Genomic DNA, 21,527 nt, shown 5'->3' with positions numbered 1-21,527 from the left:
GTAGTGTTGTGAAATACTTCAACACACTGGATCGCAGGTTTAAACCCCTTGCACTCTTACTCCTTAAAAACCAACAAATGCAGATATGTAGCAATCATATTGTAGCAGACACTCATTTGCCAGTTTCAGAAATGATCATAAGGTGAATCCATCCCCTTCAAAGCTCCATGAAAAAATGATATTTTTAAATTTGAAAAAAAAAACATTATAGAACAACATCTCTTGGTCCACAGAGAGCAACAATCCAACTTTGAACAAAATCCATTGACTGATCCCCGAATCCTGATGTTTCTTCGCATGATATTGGGCTTGCAACCACTTTCTGGAAAACGAAGAAAAAGGCCAAAAATGAAAAAAAAGTTATCAATTCTAGAGCCTAAGAGGAAAACAAGACAAATGTATATCTCCAAATAATTTTATGTGCTTCAGAAAAGCCCAGGAAAGTTTTTTGCATACATGAAACCACGCCCGTTTGCACGTAAGCAGACATGGTTTCACAAACGACTGCATGAAAGCACGCGTGCATGCGAAGTCATCCTGTTGAGCATTTGAAAAGCCGCACCACACCACACTTGAAATAGCTCTTACATTAGTGGTAGACACAGGAATCGCCGCAGGAATCAAAATTGAACCTAGTTGCCACATCACATACATCCTGTTCAACGATAAAAAGGTAAAATCTATCCTCGCTCCAGAGTAAATCTCACGTTGAGGGCATATTTTTTTCCACTTTACCATGAGTCGGGCTCGGCTGCACAGAGGCGAGAGCAGAGTAATGAGGTCACGGGGACAGGGGAGTCACACGCTGGCGGTTTGAACACGCGGAAGATCACTGCGGGATCCACAGTATGTGGACCCTCCGTGCGCCATCAGTCCACACTCCGGGCTCTGAATCCTGCCATCCGAGTTAAGATCTCGGCGGAACCTGAGGCACAGTTCCTTCTTAAAACGTAATCTGGTCAGCATTTCTAGAATCGTACTTGTATAGATTGTTGCGTGCTCTCTGAAGGCACCAGTTCTGTAGGGTTTGGGCATTAACTGGGACAATTATTAATTGTAGCAGTAAATCATAAAATGATTCTTTGGATGGCCTTAGAATCCAACCATGCGATATAACTCAAACAACGCACACACATAGGTACTAATACACGAGGATACATTTATTAATACATAGAATATGCATGTAAACCAAACAGATCTTATCAAGAGGTTTATCAGAATACAAAAGGTATATATTCAGTCAGTTACAAAGAGTTACATATATCAAGAGGACATATGTTCAGTATATCATTCATTTAGACCGTTTTGTAAATGAACTTGGTTATAACTTCTACATTGGATACTCAAAACAAGTACATAACTCTTAGGAATTAAATTGGTACATTTCTGCTCCTGGGCCGTCCTGCCATGGAATTGTCTTGCACCCCTGGAATTCTCCTTAGAATTCTCCTACTGGAATAGTCCTACTAGTTCTCCTGCACATTGTCTATTGTTTGTTTGTACATTGTCTTGATGCACTGGTTGCACTTTGTTTTGTTTTTTACACTTGTTTTACAATCGAGAGACTTTCTGTAAGTAAGAATTCCATTGTACCAGTACCGGTTACATATGGCAATAAAGTTCAAGTTCAAGTTCAAGTTCTCCAGGCTCTCTGTTGCCTGTTTTTACCTGGAGGAACTTTGGCTTGTCATTGGCTGAAAGTTTAATGGGCATCAGAGTCCCACATGGGTTACATTGCCCTACCAGTCCCTGACTGGTTGATCAAGGTGAGATATGAGTCACTTACTCCTGACACCTAGGAATGCAATCCAGATGTCCATCTGGCACTCCCTAGACAGATAGGCGCCAATGGATGACCATTGATCATGATAGCCAGGCTTAGCTAAGTGCATCCCCATTTGGGAGCTGTCCCTTATCAAAAGAAAACATCTTTAAATCAGCCTGCATGAATAGTTTCTCTGTGGCTGCACCACAGAGATGAAGAGAGAGATGGGGCCTCATTTGGGAAAGCACAGCAACACTTATTTCTGTCTTATTAACAAGCATTGCCTCTACATATCCCCCCTTTTTGAAGGTCACGAGGTCCTGAGACGTTGTTGCCTTCAAAACAAAACAGAGTTAAGTGATGTCCCCTGTCATTAGAACATTAACCTTAAATGTCCACATTTCTCCTCGAGAATTCATACCGGAACCAGCATTGGGAACAAACAGGATGAAAAACATCTGGAGTATGTATAAACACGGTAGGAGACATCATCTCAGTCTAGGCATTACAAATCAGGAAGTTCACTGTCAGTATCTGATACCTCTGTAGGCAGATATTTGGGGAAGAAGTAACTTCCTTTCTTTTGAAATGCTAACTTTGACTCATTTGTGCTACCCGGAGTACATCTTGATGTAAGAGTACTGCATTCAGAGTACATTGTCAGCCATGATCCAGCTTCCCAGCAGCAGTGTTACAATAACACCGGTTCCTGTTCCCAGCCCCCCTGATGAACCATGACACCTGTGTTGGGCACCTGCCAGGGTGGTTTGGAGGTTTGTTCCATTAAAGCAAACTAACTACCTGTACCTCCTGAGGGCTTACTGTTTCTTGGATTTCTATCCAATTCAATAGTGTGGCACCTGAAGGCATCCACGACCTCAAGTTTGGTCTTATGTTGTCTGGTTCCAGACCGTACAGTGTCAAGTTACCATGCTGTACTATGGCCTCCTTGGGGCCAGTAGCACGCAAACCTATCAGAAATAGCAAACACACAACAGTGGCGGCAGCAATCAGTCCTCCCAAAAGTCTTTTCGGGTGGCTGATCCCAGTCATCTCCTTCTGAGTGACTGTTGCCTTTCTAAGTTGGCGCAGCATGTACATGGTCTCTTTCTCAGTATGCCATGTGGCATCTTGGGCACCAACATCCTGGAAATCTGAGGAGATCTGACGCAGCTGCTGATGCTGCTCCTCCATTTCCAGGACATCTGCTTTTTCGATTTGTTCATGCCTGTGCTCTAGGAACCCTGCAGGGGGTGGTGCAGCGGTGGAGCATGCCTGACCCTTGGCTTAGTGGTCATCTGGAGCACCTGAGGGATCTGGGATTGTTACTCCATTCTCACTGTTCAGGTCCACCCTGCACACTTCCTGATTGAGGAATCCCTCTATCGGCATGTTTACAATCGTTCGCTGGGCGTGGGTGTAGGACACCTGCTCGCTCCCCCCTTCCCTCTCTAGGGGTTCAGGGAGCTGCCCCAGCACTGGGATAGCTAGTTCACTGTCTTTGAACTCACCATCACCCACCAGGCCCATGTCAGTGCAGGCGGGGATTCTGACACCCCCCTTTTCCATGTTCTGCACTAACAGTCAGGTGGCTTGCCCATCCAGCTCCAGTGGTTGGTGCTGAACCACTGTTGGTCAGACTCAGACTGACAAACTGAGCTGGTGGCTGTAAGAAAACCGGCTCGGCTTTCATTCCCTGTCCCTTCTGGGGGACTGGGTGTATTGGCAACCCTGCCGTTGAGGCAGGAACAATCAGGTCAATCTCACTCACTACCTGGTAGTTGTGAGAAATAATGTTACCTGACTGCAGGTTCCCTGGGTCACAGCAGAGGGAATCGGCATCTGGGATCAGGTGTGTCCACAGCGCAGTAGTCTCAGCGTCCAGCTGAACCTCCTGTCTAACCTGTGAATGTTGCTCCAGGGGATTTCTTTATTTATGTCTTTATTTAGTGGTTTCATTAGTGACAAAGGCTAAACTTTCTTGGAAAAATGTCTTTTATGTAAACCATGTTTGCTATTAATTCATTTAGGACTAGAATATGTTCATTTTCTTCCAATAAAAGAAGGGTTCCATTCGCCATAGTCGGGTTGACATTAGAAGCTTGCCACGCCCGGACTGTAACACCATCGCATTAGCATGTTAAAGCGATTTCGTTGAGGAGCCTGGCTTTCTTAACTAGTAAGTACTGTACTTCCTTGGTTTTTGAGGGGGGAAGGTGTCTTTCGCTGGAAATCTGGTCCCCTTCTACTGTGAAAATACCTGTGAAACCGGTTTAATCCGTCACAGCCAGCACTCCCGCTGGCCACCCACGTGTTATGCTCTTCATTAATGTCTAAGCCGGAACACATCATTATATCTCATTTTGTATTTCTTTAAAAAAAAATCGTTTGCCCAGCCTAACAGTATTGTTGTTATTGTTTTTATCCTGTAAAGCGCTTTGAGGAGCCAGCTTTTAAGGCGCCATATACAATAAAGTTCATTATTATTACTATTGTTAAATTGCTGGACAGAGAGGTGAACATTATTACACGGAAGACAAAGATAGCGATTTATGTGTGGATGCTGCACATTGGTGGGGAGTCCCCATTGCCTGTAAAGCACTTTGAGTGGAGTGTCCAGAAAAGCGCTATATAAATGTAAGCAATTATTATTATGATTATTATTATTATGATTATTATTATTATTATTATTATTATTACGTTGCATTGTGCATTGTGCTGCTGTAATACAGTTTTAAATAATTAAAAGTCTAAACAGTATCAGCTTTATTTATGGGTTTTAAATCAATATAAATGTTTATATTGTAACGCCTAGGTGACTATTCATTGTTATTAAAATGACTTAAATTTGATCATGTTATGATAATTAGAAATATAAATTTGTTTGGTGCGAGTGAAGTTTTATTTAATCTCTGAGCCAGGGAAACATTGTATTTTTTTTAAAAAATGTTTATTAAAAAAAAAAAGTAACGGCTCCAGCAGGATTCAAACACACAACATGTGATGTAGGAGTCAGGAAGCTAACCCACAGCACCACCAGCAAGGTCACACAAACAGTGTCGAAAAAGCCCTACGAAACATTATGTAACAATTCTTGTGTTGCGGTACATGAGTATAATTATATCGTTATTAATTTCTTTAAATACGCGATTCCATATTATATTCCCTTTTAATCAAATTCTTGTACCGGAGCTTGTTGACTCCAGTATCACGTTAGTTAAAGACTTCGATGCTTAAAATGTTTAGGGAGAAATGGAATACTGGTGTGTATGTTTTCTTTAAAGTACCGAGACCAGCCATATACTGTATGTTTAAGTTCCAAAATTAATATCGTTTATGGCCTTCACACGTGTTACAGTATGCTCCTATTCTTTTTATGCTCAGGTACTAAGATTTCCCTTCAGTGGTAAAATTCCATATAAATATTCAATGCTTAAACGGGCACAGTAAAGACATTAAATATACATGTACATATACATACTGTATACAGTACAGTTTGCATACAGTAATATGTTTATGTTCCTAAATCAATCTCTTTTATGAGCATGTGAAAGGCATGGTGAATCGGAGATTCTCAAAAATTACTGTACTTTGCATGATTGGAAACAAATGCGTGATTGCGAAATGCTGTGGTGTTACTTTTACAAAGACGGTCAATGAAAAAAAGAATGTGGACCAGGGCACTACTTTGAGTTTACAGCTTGTCCAAGGTCATTCATTATTAATACTATTAGTAATATCTTCGTTAAAGACTTTGATGGCGACAGCTCAAACATGAGAGGTTGAGCTTTATTAGCTCCACCTTGCAGAAATTCCGGATACTATTATTTTAATTGCGGTTTTATAGGAGAATTTACGGTAACTCGTGGTAGACTGCGTAAAGCGCACCGCAAAATAATGTGGTATCGCCCGCTTGTTTTGAATAGCTGCATCTGTACGCCCCGTGTCTCAACGGTAGGACGGAGTCAAATACTGCCTCGACACGTAACAGCGTTATATTAAACCGCAGGACTTTAGGGCTGTTTTGTTTGAATGTTCAAGGCATTGGTAAGAGCGTAGGTCAAGGGCCATTGGTGCATCTCCTGTAACTGGAGTAAAAATGCTATTCAAAGTGCAGTGACTAAAATCGTCGTCCACATGTCTCCGTTGTTGATTGCTTTCTGTCTAAGAACGTTCTGTTTTCATGTCCGAACGGGGAGACTTTATCATTCCAACTTGAAGCCACCCTTAAGTCCTCTGAGGTGTGTGTGTGTGTGCTTGCACGTATGGCGTAAAAGGTTTCTTAAACGGAGAGCGAACTTGAAAAAAGTTGCCTCCGCCGCCGCCGCCGCCTCGCACTCCCTGTTCGATTGTAGCAAGAAGGCAGCGGCCGTGGCGCTCGCTGTAGTCGTGGCCGAGTGGTTAAGGTGACGGACTTGAAATCCGTTGGGGTCTCCCCGCGCAGGTTCAAATCCTGCCGACTACGGCGTCCTTTGCATTTGGTTGCGTGCGTGCGTGTAAAAGGACCAGCGCCGTTTCGTTTTCGCTGGGACCTTTAACACTCTAAATCGTCTGGACCCGCAGCCTGTGAAATCGATTCTTCAGCACCCACGAAGGACGCTTTGCAGCTGGACACAGATACCGATGCTTTTCTGCAACGAGCTTTCCAGCTGAATTTTCTCGGCAGCTCCCTACTGAACCTGTTCTCCATTGCAACATAGCGGAGGCTCGTCACATCTATAGCAAGGCTGTGTAGGACCGCATACGCCACAGTGACTTGTACACAGACCACATGAAAGGCAAGCAAAATACAATTTTAAAATTCCAAAGACTCACAAGGTCAGAGGAACAGCGATGATCTGAACTGATCTGTTACAGAAGTCTAGGTTGACCTTTTAGAGCTGTAATTGCATTTTTGTTTAATAGAAGATCAAATCTACTCGCATGTACCAGCACCTTACAGTTTATTGATGTTAATTCTGTTTAAGTAATAAGATTGCTAACGATGTTGGACTTTAGCCGGTGTTTTTTAGAACAAATTGCTTACACTTCTGTAAGGAATACGCAGTACGTGCCTTTGTCAGTCATTGCTCACCATACCTGTAACTTTCTTATCTAACTCACTTCCTCAAATGGTGAAGGTCCACAAACATAAATGAAAAAAAATCCCTTGTTGTAGATGAGGTGCACAAAAAAGCAGCCCCTGATAGTGTATAACACATTTATACTATTGCAGAGACACATGTAACATATATATATATACTGTTTATATATATGAAACAGAAATAGAAACAGAAACAGGAATCGCTTACACACCTGGAGAATCTCTGTAGGAATATCTAGCATTTATCAATGGAAATAAAAGCTGCTTTAATACAGTGCATGTTCAAACTCAAACCCTCAGCTGCTGTTCTTGTTTGTTTTGGGACAAATTGCAACTGAGCATCGCATGAGCCGTTACGTACCCTTATCTGTTAGGGAATTTCAAGGGAGGAGTTAGGTCAGAATGGGTAGGCTGCAAAACAACAAGTAAAGATTTATTCCAAGATGAAACGTTGTGGCGGTTTTCTTATCTTTTCAGCATGGACTAAACTTTTACGTGTTCCTTATATGCTATATATGTATATATTAGCACCAATGTCGTTCTTAAAAACTAACATGAAATTGTCAGGGACATTCAGCTATATACAAAGACGAGACAGACAAACTAATAATTCTATATTAACGTGGCCTACATATTGACGCAATGATCGAACTAACTGACATGTTCTGATTCAGATTCCCTGCAGTTTATGCCAATTAGAACAATAGCAATGCTGAGTCCTCCCCACCCTACCGAGCACAAATTCAGCTGCTCTCCAGTTCTGTTCTGCATGTTTTTTCATTGCAATTGAGCTCGGAGCTGGAGATGATCTCCATACAGTTCTGTGTTAACTAGCCCGCACTTGCGTGCTAATTTACGGGTTGTGGCAAATGCTTTTCTATAGTTCATATACATGACAGCAACCTGTTACCGAGGAACCTGAGAGGTTTAAAAGCCACACGAGCCAAGCAGGATTCGAATCTACAATCTTCTGATCCGAAGTCAGATGCATTATCCATTACGCCACTGGCCCATAGAACATGTGCTTGCACTCCACCACAGAGAGCTCTACACTGCTACTAGTAGTACACTTCCCCATCTAAATTTTCACAGCAAGAAACTTGTGTTTCCTACTATTTTTATCAGGTTTAAAATATCATCTCCTTAAAAAAGAAAAAGTGTTGATGTGTCGTGCTGAAATTCCGATTGATTTTGAATTCAAAGAAAAAAGGTTTTCTTCCAAAACACCATGAAATTGTCACATCTTGCAGACAATAGGTGTATTCCATGTTGAAAAGAGAAGAAAGAAAACCATGGAGCCTTTTACAGGTGTGAGGCTTCTTCAGGTGTGAGAAGACCTCACAGCCGAAACACTGTGTTTCCGTTCTTCTCTTTTCAGCATGCAATAAACCTATTACTTGTTCCTTTGCAGCCGAGGCATGCTGACGTAGCTACCCAGCTGAACATCTTGCAGACTCTACAGTACTTCTCTCCTGTAGAAGTAAAGCAGGGCTTGCTGGGTGAGCTTTTGCTCCGGTAAATTAGGTCACGTGTCATGTTAAATCACTTCTTCTAAACACAACATTTGCTGGTGCTAGCTTTCCCCATGAAAAGAGACATTTCCCTTACAGTACATGACATATCGTTTTTATTCTATCAATAAGTATAGAAATTAAAAGAAAAAATGGTGTCGCCAAAGAATGGGAGGTGTCAAGGGCATTGAGCTCCTTGGACATGAAAAGTGCCCGATAAATGCCATTTCTCATCATTTCTCTTGGCGTCAGTTCTGCTATTAAATGGGACGGAGGCAACGGGCTCAGAGAGCAGGTTAAGTGCACACCGAACACAGATGTGTCCAAGTGTCTGTAAAAGGGCGGTGCTCTGCTGGCGCTGTTCCCTAGTGGCTTAAAGTGCCTGCCTAGTAAGCAGGCGATCCTGGGTCTGAATACCAGCGGTGCCTCTCTCCGTGTCTTGTTGTGCCGAATGTCTCATTTCAGACAAACATGTACAGCTTGGTTCAGTTTAATGCAAGAATTCATTTCCTTTCTGGAATAACTTGTTTTTGAAGAAATCCATACAGCTTGTGAAAGATGAAATCCATTTCTTGGTTGTCAGTGGAAAAAGATTGCCGGCTGCAAGAAGTGCAAGTGATTGTTTTCTTTGACCATAAACCTGCAAATGTAGGGAGCTCAAGCGGCCGTCAGTCTCTGTGGTGCAATCGGTTAGCGCATTCGGCTATTAACCGGAAGGTTGGTGGTTCAAGCCCACCCAGGGACGCATGTCTCAGTTTTTCCAATGTAAACATCATCACCGCTAAAGAAAATGGCGCAGAAGGCTCCACAGTCGAAACGTTGTGCTTCTTTTCTTCTCTTTTCAGCATGGAGCAAACCTTTGCTTGATCCTTTGCAGCCTACGCATGCTGACACAGCTACCTTTCTCTTAACGCGCCTCAATCATTATTCACCAAAACCATCAGCAGAATGTGTCGCCTTTGTGGTGATGTCACTCCTCTGCTTCACAAATGTCCTTAGTGACGGACCATTTCTTTCTGCCATTTTTCCGGAGCGGTTATTGATTGCTCCATCATTTCCCTCATACTTTCCATCCCTAGATTGAAAAAAAAAAACAGAAACAGGCTGACAGGACGACAATCAAATTGCAAAAACTCATCAAAGCACTCGATAGAGTATTTGAATCCACAAGTAGCTACGAGCAACTTTGTCCTGGCTTGCATGAAAGTCGGAAAATGTCAAAAAGAAAAAGATGGTGGCTTTTTCATATTCGTTCTTTTATTTTTAGTTTGTTGCTTCTTCTGTCCATTGTCCTCCTGCCTGGCTCTTGACCTGTGACTGTTTGAACGCACACAGTAGACTTTCATGCAGGGGATTTGTCCTGAGCCTCTGTGAAAGACCCACCCACCCCCATAAATAACTGCTCTAGAAACACATGAATGCAAAACTAAACCACAGCTTAAAGAGGAGCTTGTCATGACCGCCAGGCAGTTAAGACCAACTCTTAAGCAATCTAATCAGCACCAGCAGCGGGTGATTATTAACAAACGCCGCCGCACGAGTTAACCCACCTGCACACACTCCACCGTGCGGTACGCAGTGCTATTTTTACCATCTTTACCTGCTTCCCGCTGGTATTGAGTCTACTCCTTGAGAGCTCTACCTGGCGTTTTTTCCATTACTTCTTTTATTCTGGATATTGGACTCCCCTTCTGCCTTTTCGACTTTGGACCTCACCTCTCACCTTGGACTGTTTGCCACCAGTGTACTCCCTGGATTACAACTTACCTTACGCCTCTTGACCACGGAACAAAGCAAAGCAGAGCAAAACAAAAAGAACAAACGAAAACCCTCACGTCCCGCACTTGCATATAATGCCGTTACGTGCCCAAGCAGTATTGTACGTCATCCTGGCACTGCACCCCGGGGCGTACGGTATATGGGAACGAGCACACGCCACGAATCGTCTCAAATCACTCCCTACAGCTGTAAGGCGCCTTGAAGCATGCACCCCCAACATTCTTCTTTGCGCATCTGTGAAAGGTAAACTCTTGAGCAAACTCTGAACCAGCTCAAAGGAAACTAATCCGATTAGACGTTACTTTGACTCATCCTTTAAGGGACCCTTGTTAATTGGAGAAATCAATGATTTTGAATGAATTCTGTATGCGTTAAAAGACAGCTATACACTGAAAACATGCAGGACACTTCTCATGATGTTTCCCGAGCCGAAACACAGTGCGTTTTTAAAAGCCATCTGACAAAGCCCGCCCACTGAAAACTGCAGCAGATCGTGTAAAGACGTTCAACTTTGTAACTACTGCACGCACAGGAAGCAGAATAAATTCCTCTTTTCCGGTTTTATTTATGCGAACCATAAATAAACCAAATAAACCAAGTTGCAAGAGGCCCGCACCCACAGCACAAATTGCGCAGCCTAGGCCACCTCCTCGCCCCGCACGCCACCGCCTCCTGCTGGGCCCACTCTTTCGCACACTCACACGCCACACTAACACTCAAAAGTGTGGGCAAAACGAGAAAACGAGCGCGCCGTTTCCTACACATCTGCAGTCGGCATTGCGCATTCGCAGCATGTCCCGGGATGCAATTCGGCCTCATTTGCATAACTCCAGACCGGCAGATCGCCACGCAAGCTCGCGACGTGCGCCTGCCACACACCGAACAAACCTTTTCAGCAATTTCCAAAAAACGGGCCTGCTCACCTGCCCACAAGGCTCCGTCTCTTACCTGCTCTCCAGAGCCTGCTGCCTTCTGTGCTTTTCTCTCGGCACCGCTGCAGCGCACACAACTCCTGCAGCGGGAGGTGGGAGAAAGTTCCCGCGCTCCGCCGCAGGGAAGGCTCGCTCCGTGCGCACACGTCCTTTCGATGCCAGTCCAACAGTTGCTCTGCATTAGCTGCGTCGGGGCTCCGGCGTGTCGCACCTCACCTCACCTCACCTCACCTCACACTGCCCCCTCCTTGAATGTCTGGCGCTGGGCATGCCCCGCTCTCCTCCGCCTTATCTTATCGCGTGTGAGCACCGACAATGGCCACAATGCCGGGGAATGGCACCTGTAAATTAATTATCTTCTCTTGCAGCCTGAGATCATGTCCTTCTTTTGGCTCCCTCCAGTTCTGATAAAAAATCTCACTCTTAGATGTGTTAATTTTTGCAGAGGAAGCCAAAGAGAACCGATCACAGCACTGCAGAGCTCTGCTAATTGAGGCATTGTCAGAGAGGAGTAGGGTGACGTCATCCATGTATAGAGATGTCTTTACCTCTCCTCCCCCACTTCCAGGCACTGGTATCCCATTAATGGCCTGATCCTGGCGCAAGGCACAGGCTAAGGGCTCCATAGCCAAAACGAATAACAAGGGGGATAATGGGCAGCCCTGCCTCACCCCTGAACAGACTTCAAAGGGGCGTGATCTATTGCCATTAACCATTACTCTGCTGTTGCTACCTGTGTACAGCAGGTTAATCCACTTTCTCATGATGGGGCCAAACTTCATGTGCTCAAGTACCGATGTAAAGTACTGCCGGTTTAGGAGGTCAAAGGCCTTTTCTAGGTCTACACCTAAAATGCACAGAGGGAGGGAGCGATCCTCAGAGTACAGACAGACATCCCTCAACAAGGCCAGGTTGTCGCTCATCAGGCGTCCTGCTATCCCACAAGTCTGTTCTTTCCCTACCAGTGAGGCCACTACATTTTGTAGGCGCAGGAAAAGGGCTTTGGACAGGATCTTAGTGTCCACGCCTAACAGGCTGAGGGGTCTCCAGTTCTTTATGTCATTCTTTGCTCCTTTCTTAAACAAGAGAGAGATAGTGCCTTCTCTTAAGGAGTCAGGCAGCAATTCTGTCTTATAGCTTTCCTCGAATAGGAGCTGTAGCGGATCCTGAAGCAGATCCCAAAAGGTGCAATAAAATTCTTTAGGGAGCCCGTCAGCACCCGGAGTTTTCCCCTTCTGTAAGCTCTCCATAGCCTGTCTCAGCTCTTCTACTGTCAAATCCCTCTCAAGTACTTCCCTATCTTCTTCACTCAAAACGTTTTCTAGCTTTGAGGTAAAAAAATGAATTTCTTCATCCTTTAACTCTGTAGAGCTGCACAGTCTTGAGTAGAAGGCCTCGGTGCAGGAGAGGATAGCACTCGGCTCTGTTCTCTCTCGTCCCTCCTCATCAACTACACTTTCCATGACAGACTTGGAGCCTACCACTTTCCTGAAAAAGAAGCGAGTACACTTCTTATTTTCTTCCAAGAACTGCACTCTGCTTCTTAACAGCACTCCTCGACTACTTTCAACGGCTATGCTCCGGATATCCTTTTTTAAAAGGGTGATATCCTCGAGCACATCGAAGCCACTGTGCAGCATCGTGTAGAGACGCTGCAGCTGCCTCTGTTTCCTGGCTAGCACTCCTCTCCGTCTGGCAGCAGCCTTCCTTCCCTCAGCCATGAAAAAGGCCTTTGTCCTCATCTTCACCTCCTCCCACCACTCTCCTACTGACCCGTACAGACACTGCAAGGACAGCCACTGTGATAGTTTCTCCTTGTAGCGGGATACTACCCCCTCGTTCTCTAGCAGCTTTGTGTTGAGTTTCCAGAGGCCTGGGCCAAAGACAGTCCCGCCCTGGAGTTCCACTCTACACCCTAAAGCCTGATGATCTGAGAAGAAGACAGGCTGAAGAGTGACCCCAACAGCTTTCACTCTCTCTGAGACAAAGCAATAGTCAATTCTGGAGCTGCTATTCCTCCCTGACCATGTATATCCTGCTGTTGTGGGATATATACATCTATATGTGTCTGAGAGTTTAAAGTCTTGAACTAAGTTTTGCAGGGCCAGTGAGCTGGAATCCAATTTTATCGGAGAGCTAGACTGCCTGTCTGTGTGCTCTAAGATACAATTAAAATCCCCTCCCACTATCACGTCTGTGTTACTTAACAATAGGGGAGAGAGTGCCTTGAGTAGCTCCACCCTTCCTCCCACGTCAGTAGGACAATACACATTGATTAGCCGCAGGTTAACGGTGCCCCATTCCACATTCACACACAGCAACCTGCCATCTATGACCCTCTGAATACTTTTCAATTTGAAAGCCCATCCTTTGAAAAGAATGGCCACGCCAGAGGCTCTGTTGTTATTGTCCCCTGACCAAACAGAAGGCCCTTTATCCCACCTATCTTCAAAGCTTTTATACCTCTCTTGATAGGCTAAAGCACACTCCTGCAACATCAACACATCTCCCTCTCTCTGCTGGAGGTAATCAAAGACACACTGGCATTTAACTCTGTCATTGATACCTCTGGTGTTAAGAGAAATTATGTTTAGAGCCATATTACATAAGAAAGTGGAACCAGTCTTTACAAAACACATTTCTCTTCGGTCTCACCAGTTACCTTCTTCTTTTTCTTTTTCTTCTTACCAATTTCCTGCCAGCCATCCTCTGAATGAGCCTTCATCAGGGTGGCAGCAGTAAAAGCATTCACGGAGTCCATTTCAAGGAAGGGGGTAGAAGGAGGGGTGGAGGGGTTCCAGCTGTCCCCATCGCCATGCTCTCCTTCCTCCTCGCTCGGGGAGAAAACAGAGTCATTTTTCCTTTTCCTCAAGTCCAGCTCCTGGGAGCACTGAGGGGAAAGGGGTGGAGCCGATGCACCAGTCTCCTCTTCCCCCTCACCAACCAGCTGTTGCAGATCCTCCGTGATGGACTGGATGGAGGAGAGGAGGGCATCTGTAGCACTTGCAGAGTCTGAGAAAAGCAGCTCCGCTGAATCCTGGGTATCGTCGCTGGACCCGCTCCACCTGGGGGCCCCACACTGGCCCTCGTTCTGAGGAGCAGGAGTGGGGGAGGGGTCCTCGCTGTTCTCGGGGGTTTTCAAACCCTCGTGCTTGTCTGGTGCAGTCTGCGGTTGTGGGGGCGTAGTGGATTTCTCTTCCACCGGCCCCGGAGCCACAGCAGGACTGATCCTGGCTGGAGGCTGAGACTCTTTGTCCAACAAGGGTTCTTTGTTTGACTTGTTGTTTGCTTTGGCTTTTCGGGCCGGTTTGGCTGAAACAAGCACTGCCTCATCCTTTCTCATTTTGAGTTTATTGGCGTAGGTGTGAGGGCAGTTCTTAAAAACGTGTCCTTCCGAGCCACATAAATTGCACTTTGGCAGCATTGAACAGTCAAAGGCTAAATGTCCCTGTTTGCCACAGGTCTTGCAGCATTTCACAGTGCAGGACGATGCCAGGTGTCCCACAGCACCACAGCGCCGACACACCTTTGGTTGTCCCACATAAAAAACATAGCCATTGCAGGCGCCCAGCTGGATTGTAGAGGGCAGGTGCCTTAAGCCTCCATTGACATTGTCCGGTAGCAAGCGAACCTCGAATTTCCTTGCTCCTGTTTTTATACCGTCAACATCTCTAACCTCAGTTCCATGGTGGACGGTGCAGTACTGCTTAAGCCAGGTGTGAATGTCCTCCGTCTTTGCCAGTTCCGAGAACATAACAACATGCACCGTTTTCCTCTCTCTCTGTGTCAGAGGCTGCAAGTTGATCTTCTCAAGGGCAGGAACTTTCCCTCTTTTTGCCTCAAACACATCCACACATTGTTCAAACGGAGAATAGGTAGCAAAAACAACCTCAAATGCTTTCTGACCTGGGAGAGCGAAGATGAAATCCAAGTGCCGAGGTTCAAAGCCAAGTTCCTTCTGTAACACTTTTCTGCTGAACTGCATACGATCCATGAAGAGGTCATCCAAAAGCTCAAAACGTACAGCATTCTTGCGGGATCCAAAGGTTGCCATCTCAAACTGCAAAACAAACACTGCTTCCACAAAACAAGAAAACAATCCAACTACTCCAACTACAGGCTGATCAAGGTATCTCCCCTGCCAGGTAAGCCGAGAGCCGCAGGCGATGAGCCCGGAGCTGAACGGGCCCCACTGGCTCGTTTGTAAGGCCAGGTGCATTGCCAACCACGACCGGCAGGGCAGAGGCCTTGAAGGCAGCCTGGGCTCCTGCAGCTGTCCAGCCACGCACTCTGGTTTCTCTTCATCTCGTACAAATCTTTTGCCTTTTACTAAAGATTTCCATGGAGAGGAGCATGAATGAGTTCCATACAATTTTTGTGCTTCCCTGCCTTCGGGTGGGGCACAGCTGGGCTGGTCAAAGAGAGAAAACAAAACCACTCACAATCGCTCTTATTACGGCGACTGTGGCCGTCTGCTCTGCGAGTCCTCGGTCTCCGCCTGTCTGATTGGCGCTCTTTTCTTTGGGGGGCGGGAAGTGTCCGGCCGCAAATATGAAGCGTTACAGCAACGACATGCCATGAGACGATTGATAACGATTTCCATAAGATCCCCGCGGTTGCCTGGCAACCGTCAGCTTTGCGCAGTGGCAGTATCGTAGCCTGTGAGGTTTAGCTGAGGCGCGATTATTGCTAGTTGAAAACTTTTCCCAATACCCCGCTTCCGCCGGTTTGCAATACAATCGGCGAAAGCAATTTTTGACAGTCTCGTCAGAGACTGAGCAAGGTGTTTAAAGACAGATTTGGTCATGGTGACATCATGGTAGAAAGAAACGAGCTTGTTACGTCTCAACAGAAACGCTCTTTAGCTCTTTCAGCGTTATGCAGAGAACAGCGTCTGTCGAGATCACTTTTGAGTCAGCGCGAAACGCCGTGTGCTGTCAGTTTGATTTCATATTGCTCGTAGCGGCGCCCGGCTTTTGTCTGTCAAATGTTAGGTTGCGCTTCTTCATGCTGCATTGTCGGCATGAGTGGAGCTTTTTAAACGTCTGTATTTACTGCGCCCCATAAGAAATCGTTTGTCCCCATTCAAAAGAGATTGTGCGATGTCCTGCAGCGTTCGCAAAGCAAACATTTGACAGTTTGAAAAGAGGAATTTATTCTGCTTCCTGTGCGTGCAGTAGTTACAAAGTTGAACGTCTTTACACGATCTGCTGCAGTTTTCAGTGGGCGGGCTTTGTCAGATGGCTTGGAAAAACGCACTGTGTTTCGGCTCGGGAAACATCATGAGCAGTGTCCTGCATGTTTTCTGTGTATAGCTGTCTTTTAACGCATACAGAATTCATTCGAAATCATTGATTTCTCCAATTAACAAGGGGCCCTTTTTGAACCTGCCAGAAGCATTCTTTCAATGTAACAGATTTACTCCGGGGAAAGGCAGCATGATATTGAGAGTAGCTCAAGCTTTCAGCACCCGTATCGGACTGCGTGTATGCAGACACTGCTCAGAATCCCCTGTAAGATTCTCCTTCAATTCCGTTTTGCAGTGCTTTAGCTCTTTCAAAAGGCTTCACTTTGCTAGTCACAATCCAAGGCTCATGACAGCATTTGAAACCAATCGCCACTGCGTTGGCCGGGAATCGAACGCGGGTCAACTGCTTGGAAGGCAGCTATGCTCACCACTATACCACCAACGCACGCCCACAGGCGCCCTGCAGGACACCACCAGAGAATGCTCACAATTTCGGAAGCTGTCTCCGGGACGTGCTGATTCCACACATCCTGAATAAATCATGATATTGTTAGTTGCTGTAGCTAGACGTTCAAATGAGTTTCATGGCCAGATGGACTGTTTCCTCCAGCGGTATAGTATTGCAGTGAGACAGCACGATGCCTGCAAGACTATGTCACGCTAAACGCCACAGATTGTGTTTGTGTTGGACAGTTGGACCCTACAGTTGGACCCTCGTCGACAACCTGAATAGCTTATTCAGAAGCAGTGCTGGACCGGGAACGAACCAGCTTCTTCCCAGGCACAAGAGTGACTTGTGAGGACTCGCGGTCACACTCTGTGCATAGAGACTTTCTATCAGCCAGCCGGACTGCTGGTAGATCCCCTCGGAGCAACGACTGCCCTGCGCGCCGCAGTCAGATTCCTCCGCCCGTCCTACTCCGAGCTGCACCTTGACTGGTTGGCCGGTAGCCAGAGGACGCCGGGACAACACCCATTGGACAACCGCTGGAACAGAGGCTGCAACAGAGCCTGTCAGCTGGTTTGGTGTTCATGCCGGGAAATTCCAAATCCATACACAGTGGATAAGTAAACCCCATGTTCTACATTGCGTCTCGAGAATTTAATTGTACCTCAACACAAGTTGTTATCAATTTAATTCATGAGTAATGTATTTACTTCCGAGTTTAGAGTAACAGTGGGTAATAACACTGATTAGCGATTTGGTAACCGAACGATTTATATTGACATATATTCTCTGTTGTGTATCTCTTTGTGTTTGCATCTCTTCGGGATTATATACCTTGTATATTGATAACCCTCACAGTAAGGTCTGCCACTCGTATCCAGGCAGACTAGTATATGTTTGGTGCACAATTTATATTAATAAATGTATCTAGTGTATTGAACCTCTGTGTGTGCGTTGTTAGTTGTTCTGACGATTGATTTTCTAAAAGCCCCAACAAACAACCTTGTGATTACTGCTACAATTAATAATTGTCTCAGTAAACCCATCAAACCATTACATTTAATGGCGTCCCTGGGTGGGCGAGTTTAGAATGAAATGAGAATCCGCGGCTTCTATACGCGAATACCGGGTGTGCTGATAACTGCGTAAAGAAATCCCCCTGTTTTCTAGCGTTTAGTGTAACGTGTGCTGATTGGAAATCCATCTGCTCGGGTGTCTAGATTCCATACTGTATTTTGGAAAAAGAAAAAAAAAAGTAATACTCTTAAAGTTTCTCTGACGTAATGACAATGGCTGCTAAAATGTCTGAAGTGGAGTCGCTTATAAGTACTATTTCTAGCGACGACAATCCTGGTTACTGGAGTGGTATCGAAAAGTTGAACTTTGATGATATTGAGAAGCTGCAAGTAGATTTAGTAGCTAAGGTAGCGAACCAGCTTAACACAGGAGTGTCTGTGAACGCAGTTCTGGTCCTATCGAGTTTCACCTTAAATCTAGCTAAACAGCTGGAACTGTCTTTGTCCGAGCTGACAAAGTTTCAAAAGCTTCAGGGAACGCTAGAAAGATATAAGGCGGAGCGAGTCGAGTTGTTGGATATAATCAGAGAAAAGAGAGTGAAAAGTGAGGAAAGTGAAGACAGACTCAGGGAAGTTTTAGGTAAATTAGATGACTTGTCTGCTAGAGAAACTGCGGCTGAGGTAGCTAGGAGAGACCTGGAAGCGAGCTCGAAAGAAAAAGAAAAAGAAATTGTGAGTTTAAATGAGCTCAGCCAGGAAAGGCAAAAGGAGTCAGATGCTGCCGTACTGGAAGCAAAATAGACTAGATCCCACTTGCATGCCAGCCCACCTAGCAGCCCGGAGCGCTCACCCAGCGCGCCGGGAGGAGGTTTCTCCCGGCCAGGGTCTGTGGTCGGATCGGCATGGGGGAGATCGCTGAGTCCTGCGCGAAACGCAAGGGCGAGTCAATTCAGGCATAGACCCCCTGCTCCTGATCACGGCCGTCTCCCTGCCCGCGGAGAAACCGTAAAAATTAACCTCCACTCCCTGAGGCAGTTAGCCAAAGATGTAGAAAGGTTTGACCCGTCAGTGTCAGGGAATAATGTGGAGACCTACATCGATGAGCTGAGATATACTTTGCAGTTTATGCCCGAAGCGTCCGAACAGGAAAAGGCTATGTAAGTAAGGAAAACTACCAGCCGAGCGGTCCACGAGTGGATGTCTAGACAAGGACCGGAGGTCTGTAATAGCTTTGAGGAGCTGTGTCAGGCAATGATCGGAGAATTTTCGGCTTTTATCGATCCCATAGCTGCCGTGGCTGCTGTGCACCATATTAAGCACGAAAAAGCTGAAGCCCCTCGCGACTATTATCAGAGGCTTAGGCGCACTTATTTTGCAGGGCGGAATGAAGAGGGTTGCGAAGAGAACGTGAATTTCAAAGGTTTATTCATTGCTAATCTGCATCCCTCAGTCAGGAAAATGATTGTGATGCACACTGATGCAAAAGCGATGAAAATGGCTGACATTAGAAGGTTGGCTCAAAAAGCCTGGGGAGCTGAAGTCTCTGCTTCCTCAGAGCGAAAACCTGCTAAAACGGCCGTGTTCGCCACTAAAGCCAGCAGGGTTGACGACTCGCCTCAGCTCGAGGCAGCTGAGGTTCCTGAGCTCGCTAAGCCCCGGCGCAAAATAGGCAGGCAGGACCGCACTAAGCGTCAGAGCCGCCGTGAGCGCTACGGGGAAGGCAAGGGCTCAGGCAGAGTCTATCATAAGACTGGACGAAGGGAGTCGACTGCAGCCCGCCTGGCCAGGCTTGAACAAGCCCTGCCTGAGAGATCAGGACAGGGTAAACCTTCCGCACCGAATGCCAGAAGTGTGAATGAGCTTAGGGGGACCACGCCCCTTCTCACTGGAGGAGGCGGGGATCCGTCCCAAGCCCCTCCCTCAGTCTATCTGATTGGGTGGGAGGGTTCCTGCCTGGAAGAAGGCTGTGACTCTGAGTTGGGCGCTGACCCCGCCCCTGAAGTCAAAGAAAAGGCAGGCTTCCAACAATTCTTAGGGAATCTCAGCCAGAAAGGCAAAGCAAGGCGTATTTATATCAAGGTTTCTCTTGAAAACGTCTTAGATAGAGAAGCACTGATTGACACTGGGGCTGAAATTAGTTTGATGTCAGCCGATCTACTCAGCGAGCTCAAACGAGTAGCGAAAGGAAAAGGCATCAGACTTAAGGTAGAACCGTGTAAAATAGATATTTCCAGCTATACCCAGGATCATGCCAGGATCACACACCGAGTGTGGGTGGCACTTAGGTTCGGGCCAATGAACGTGGTGCATCCTGTTTACATCTCTAGGTTAAAAACAGAGCCACTACTCATTGGCCAAGACCTGCTTGACAGGCTGGAGCCTCTGGTGGACTGCCAGCGTGGAAAATTGTGGGCTCAGGTCAAAAACCCTAAGCCTGTTGCACAGCAAAAAGGGGGATTCAGTGGTTATGCTGTGATCACACAGTGCCCACTGAACACTATAGCTGAGTTGGAGGTTCCTCCTGGTTCCTCTGGACGAGAATAAATGTCTCTTCTTGCTTTCCAAAACTACAGGGAAGTCCTGCCCAGGCCAGCACTCCCACGGTCTCCCAACTACAGGAGCAGTGCTCCGAGCAGCTGCTTGACCCGCCAGGTAAAGCACACCCCCTTTTCATCCCTGAAGAAGAGTGGATCTCCCTGTCCGGTAATGAATGGGAGTCCTTTCTGTGCACCCTGGTACCTCAGGGGGTCCAGGACTACCACCCCATGGTGGTGGGAGGGGGTCCAGGTGGCAGAAGTGCAGGTTGATGATGTAATTCTTAGCCTCAGCTCTGAGAAGTCCATAATCAGTGAAGGTCTGTTCGAGGACCTGTCGCGAAGCTGTCAGGTGACCCTGGTGACGCAGTCACAGGTTCTGTGGTGGGCACCCCCACCTCATAGGTCCATTTGGAGCAAAGGAAGCTGTGTAGCTTCCATCTCCATCGGAAAAAGGAAGTTTGCTCACTACTTCCAGGTAGCACCTCAGCTGACCCATTCGGTCTGCATTGGTGCAGACCTATTGGTTCGACTGGGCGCCCAGCTGGACACAGTAAACAGTGTGCTGTGGAAACGGGTGGACCCAGATGCCCACTCTCTAAGCGGTGACCCCGAGAACATTCGGTCAGGTCAGACGATTCCTCAGGCCTGCCAGGTAGTAAACGAATCGGACCTGATCGTTCCTGCGTCAACAGCAGGGTTTCCGGTACGCCTTGTCCTAAAGAAGGGACAGAGAATGGACGCTGAGATGGTTTTCTTCCAACCATCAGCTCAGTTTATCAGACTGAACCTAGCAGTCTGTTGTACCCCCAGACTGGAACGGAATGGCCGAGCCACCTGCCTGTTGGTGCAGAACATAGCAAAACAAGATGTCAAAATCCCTGCTCGCACTGACATGGGACTGGAATTGACAATAGTTTCTATGATTTCGAACTGGCCATCCCAGTACTGGGGCAGCTCCCTGGTCCCTTGGCTTCATAAAAGCGCCCCTGTAATAAAGAAATTAAATCCAAAATCAAGAGGGCAGTTGCCTACTGAAATACAAGAAGTCATCAATTTTAACCTAGCAACACATTAAAGGCTGCATCTATACAAGTGCGATTCTAGAAATGCTCACCAGATTACGTTTTAAGAAGGAACTGCGCCTCAGGTTCCGCCGAGATCTTAACTCGGATGGCAGGATTCAGAGTCCGGAGTGTGGACTGATGGCG

The 21,527-nt window shown here is 46.3% G+C and overlaps 5 non-coding genes across 5 annotated transcripts; 4 read left to right on the top strand and 1 right to left on the bottom strand.

Annotated features, from left to right (window-relative positions):
* The first annotated feature begins 6,148 nt into the window (after positions 1-6,148).
* On the top strand, positions 6,149-6,230 carry trnas-uga (transfer RNA serine (anticodon UGA)). The gene has a single exon. It is a non-coding gene; the product is annotated as a tRNA-Ser (tRNA).
* Positions 6,231-9,030: 2,800 nt separating this feature from the next.
* On the top strand, positions 9,031-9,104 carry trnan-auu (transfer RNA asparagine (anticodon AUU)). The gene has a single exon. It is a non-coding gene; the product is annotated as a tRNA-Asn (tRNA).
* Positions 9,105-15,355: 6,251 nt separating this feature from the next.
* Positions 15,356-15,472, top strand: LOC148631918 (U5 spliceosomal RNA). Its single transcript, XR_015934515.1, has one exon. It is a non-coding gene; the product is annotated as a U5 spliceosomal RNA (small nuclear RNA).
* A 230-nt stretch (positions 15,473-15,702) lies between these two features.
* LOC148631917 (U4 spliceosomal RNA) lies at positions 15,703-15,844 on the top strand. The gene has a single exon (XR_015934535.1). It is a non-coding gene; the product is annotated as a U4 spliceosomal RNA (small nuclear RNA).
* An 847-nt stretch (positions 15,845-16,691) lies between these two features.
* Positions 16,692-16,763, bottom strand: trnag-ucc (transfer RNA glycine (anticodon UCC)). Its single transcript has one exon. It is a non-coding gene; the product is annotated as a tRNA-Gly (tRNA).
* Between the last annotated feature and the right edge of the window lie 4,764 nt (positions 16,764-21,527).

This window comes from Lepisosteus platostomus, unplaced genomic scaffold, assembly GCF_059453375.1.
Source record: "Lepisosteus platostomus isolate fLepPlt1 unplaced genomic scaffold, fLepPlt1.hap1 Scaffold_72_H1, whole genome shotgun sequence".
In the NCBI taxonomy this organism is placed as follows: domain Eukaryota; kingdom Metazoa; phylum Chordata; class Actinopteri; order Semionotiformes; family Lepisosteidae; genus Lepisosteus; species Lepisosteus platostomus.
Note: the sequence above shows the minus strand (reverse complement) of the source record. Positions and strands in the feature narration are given on the sequence as shown.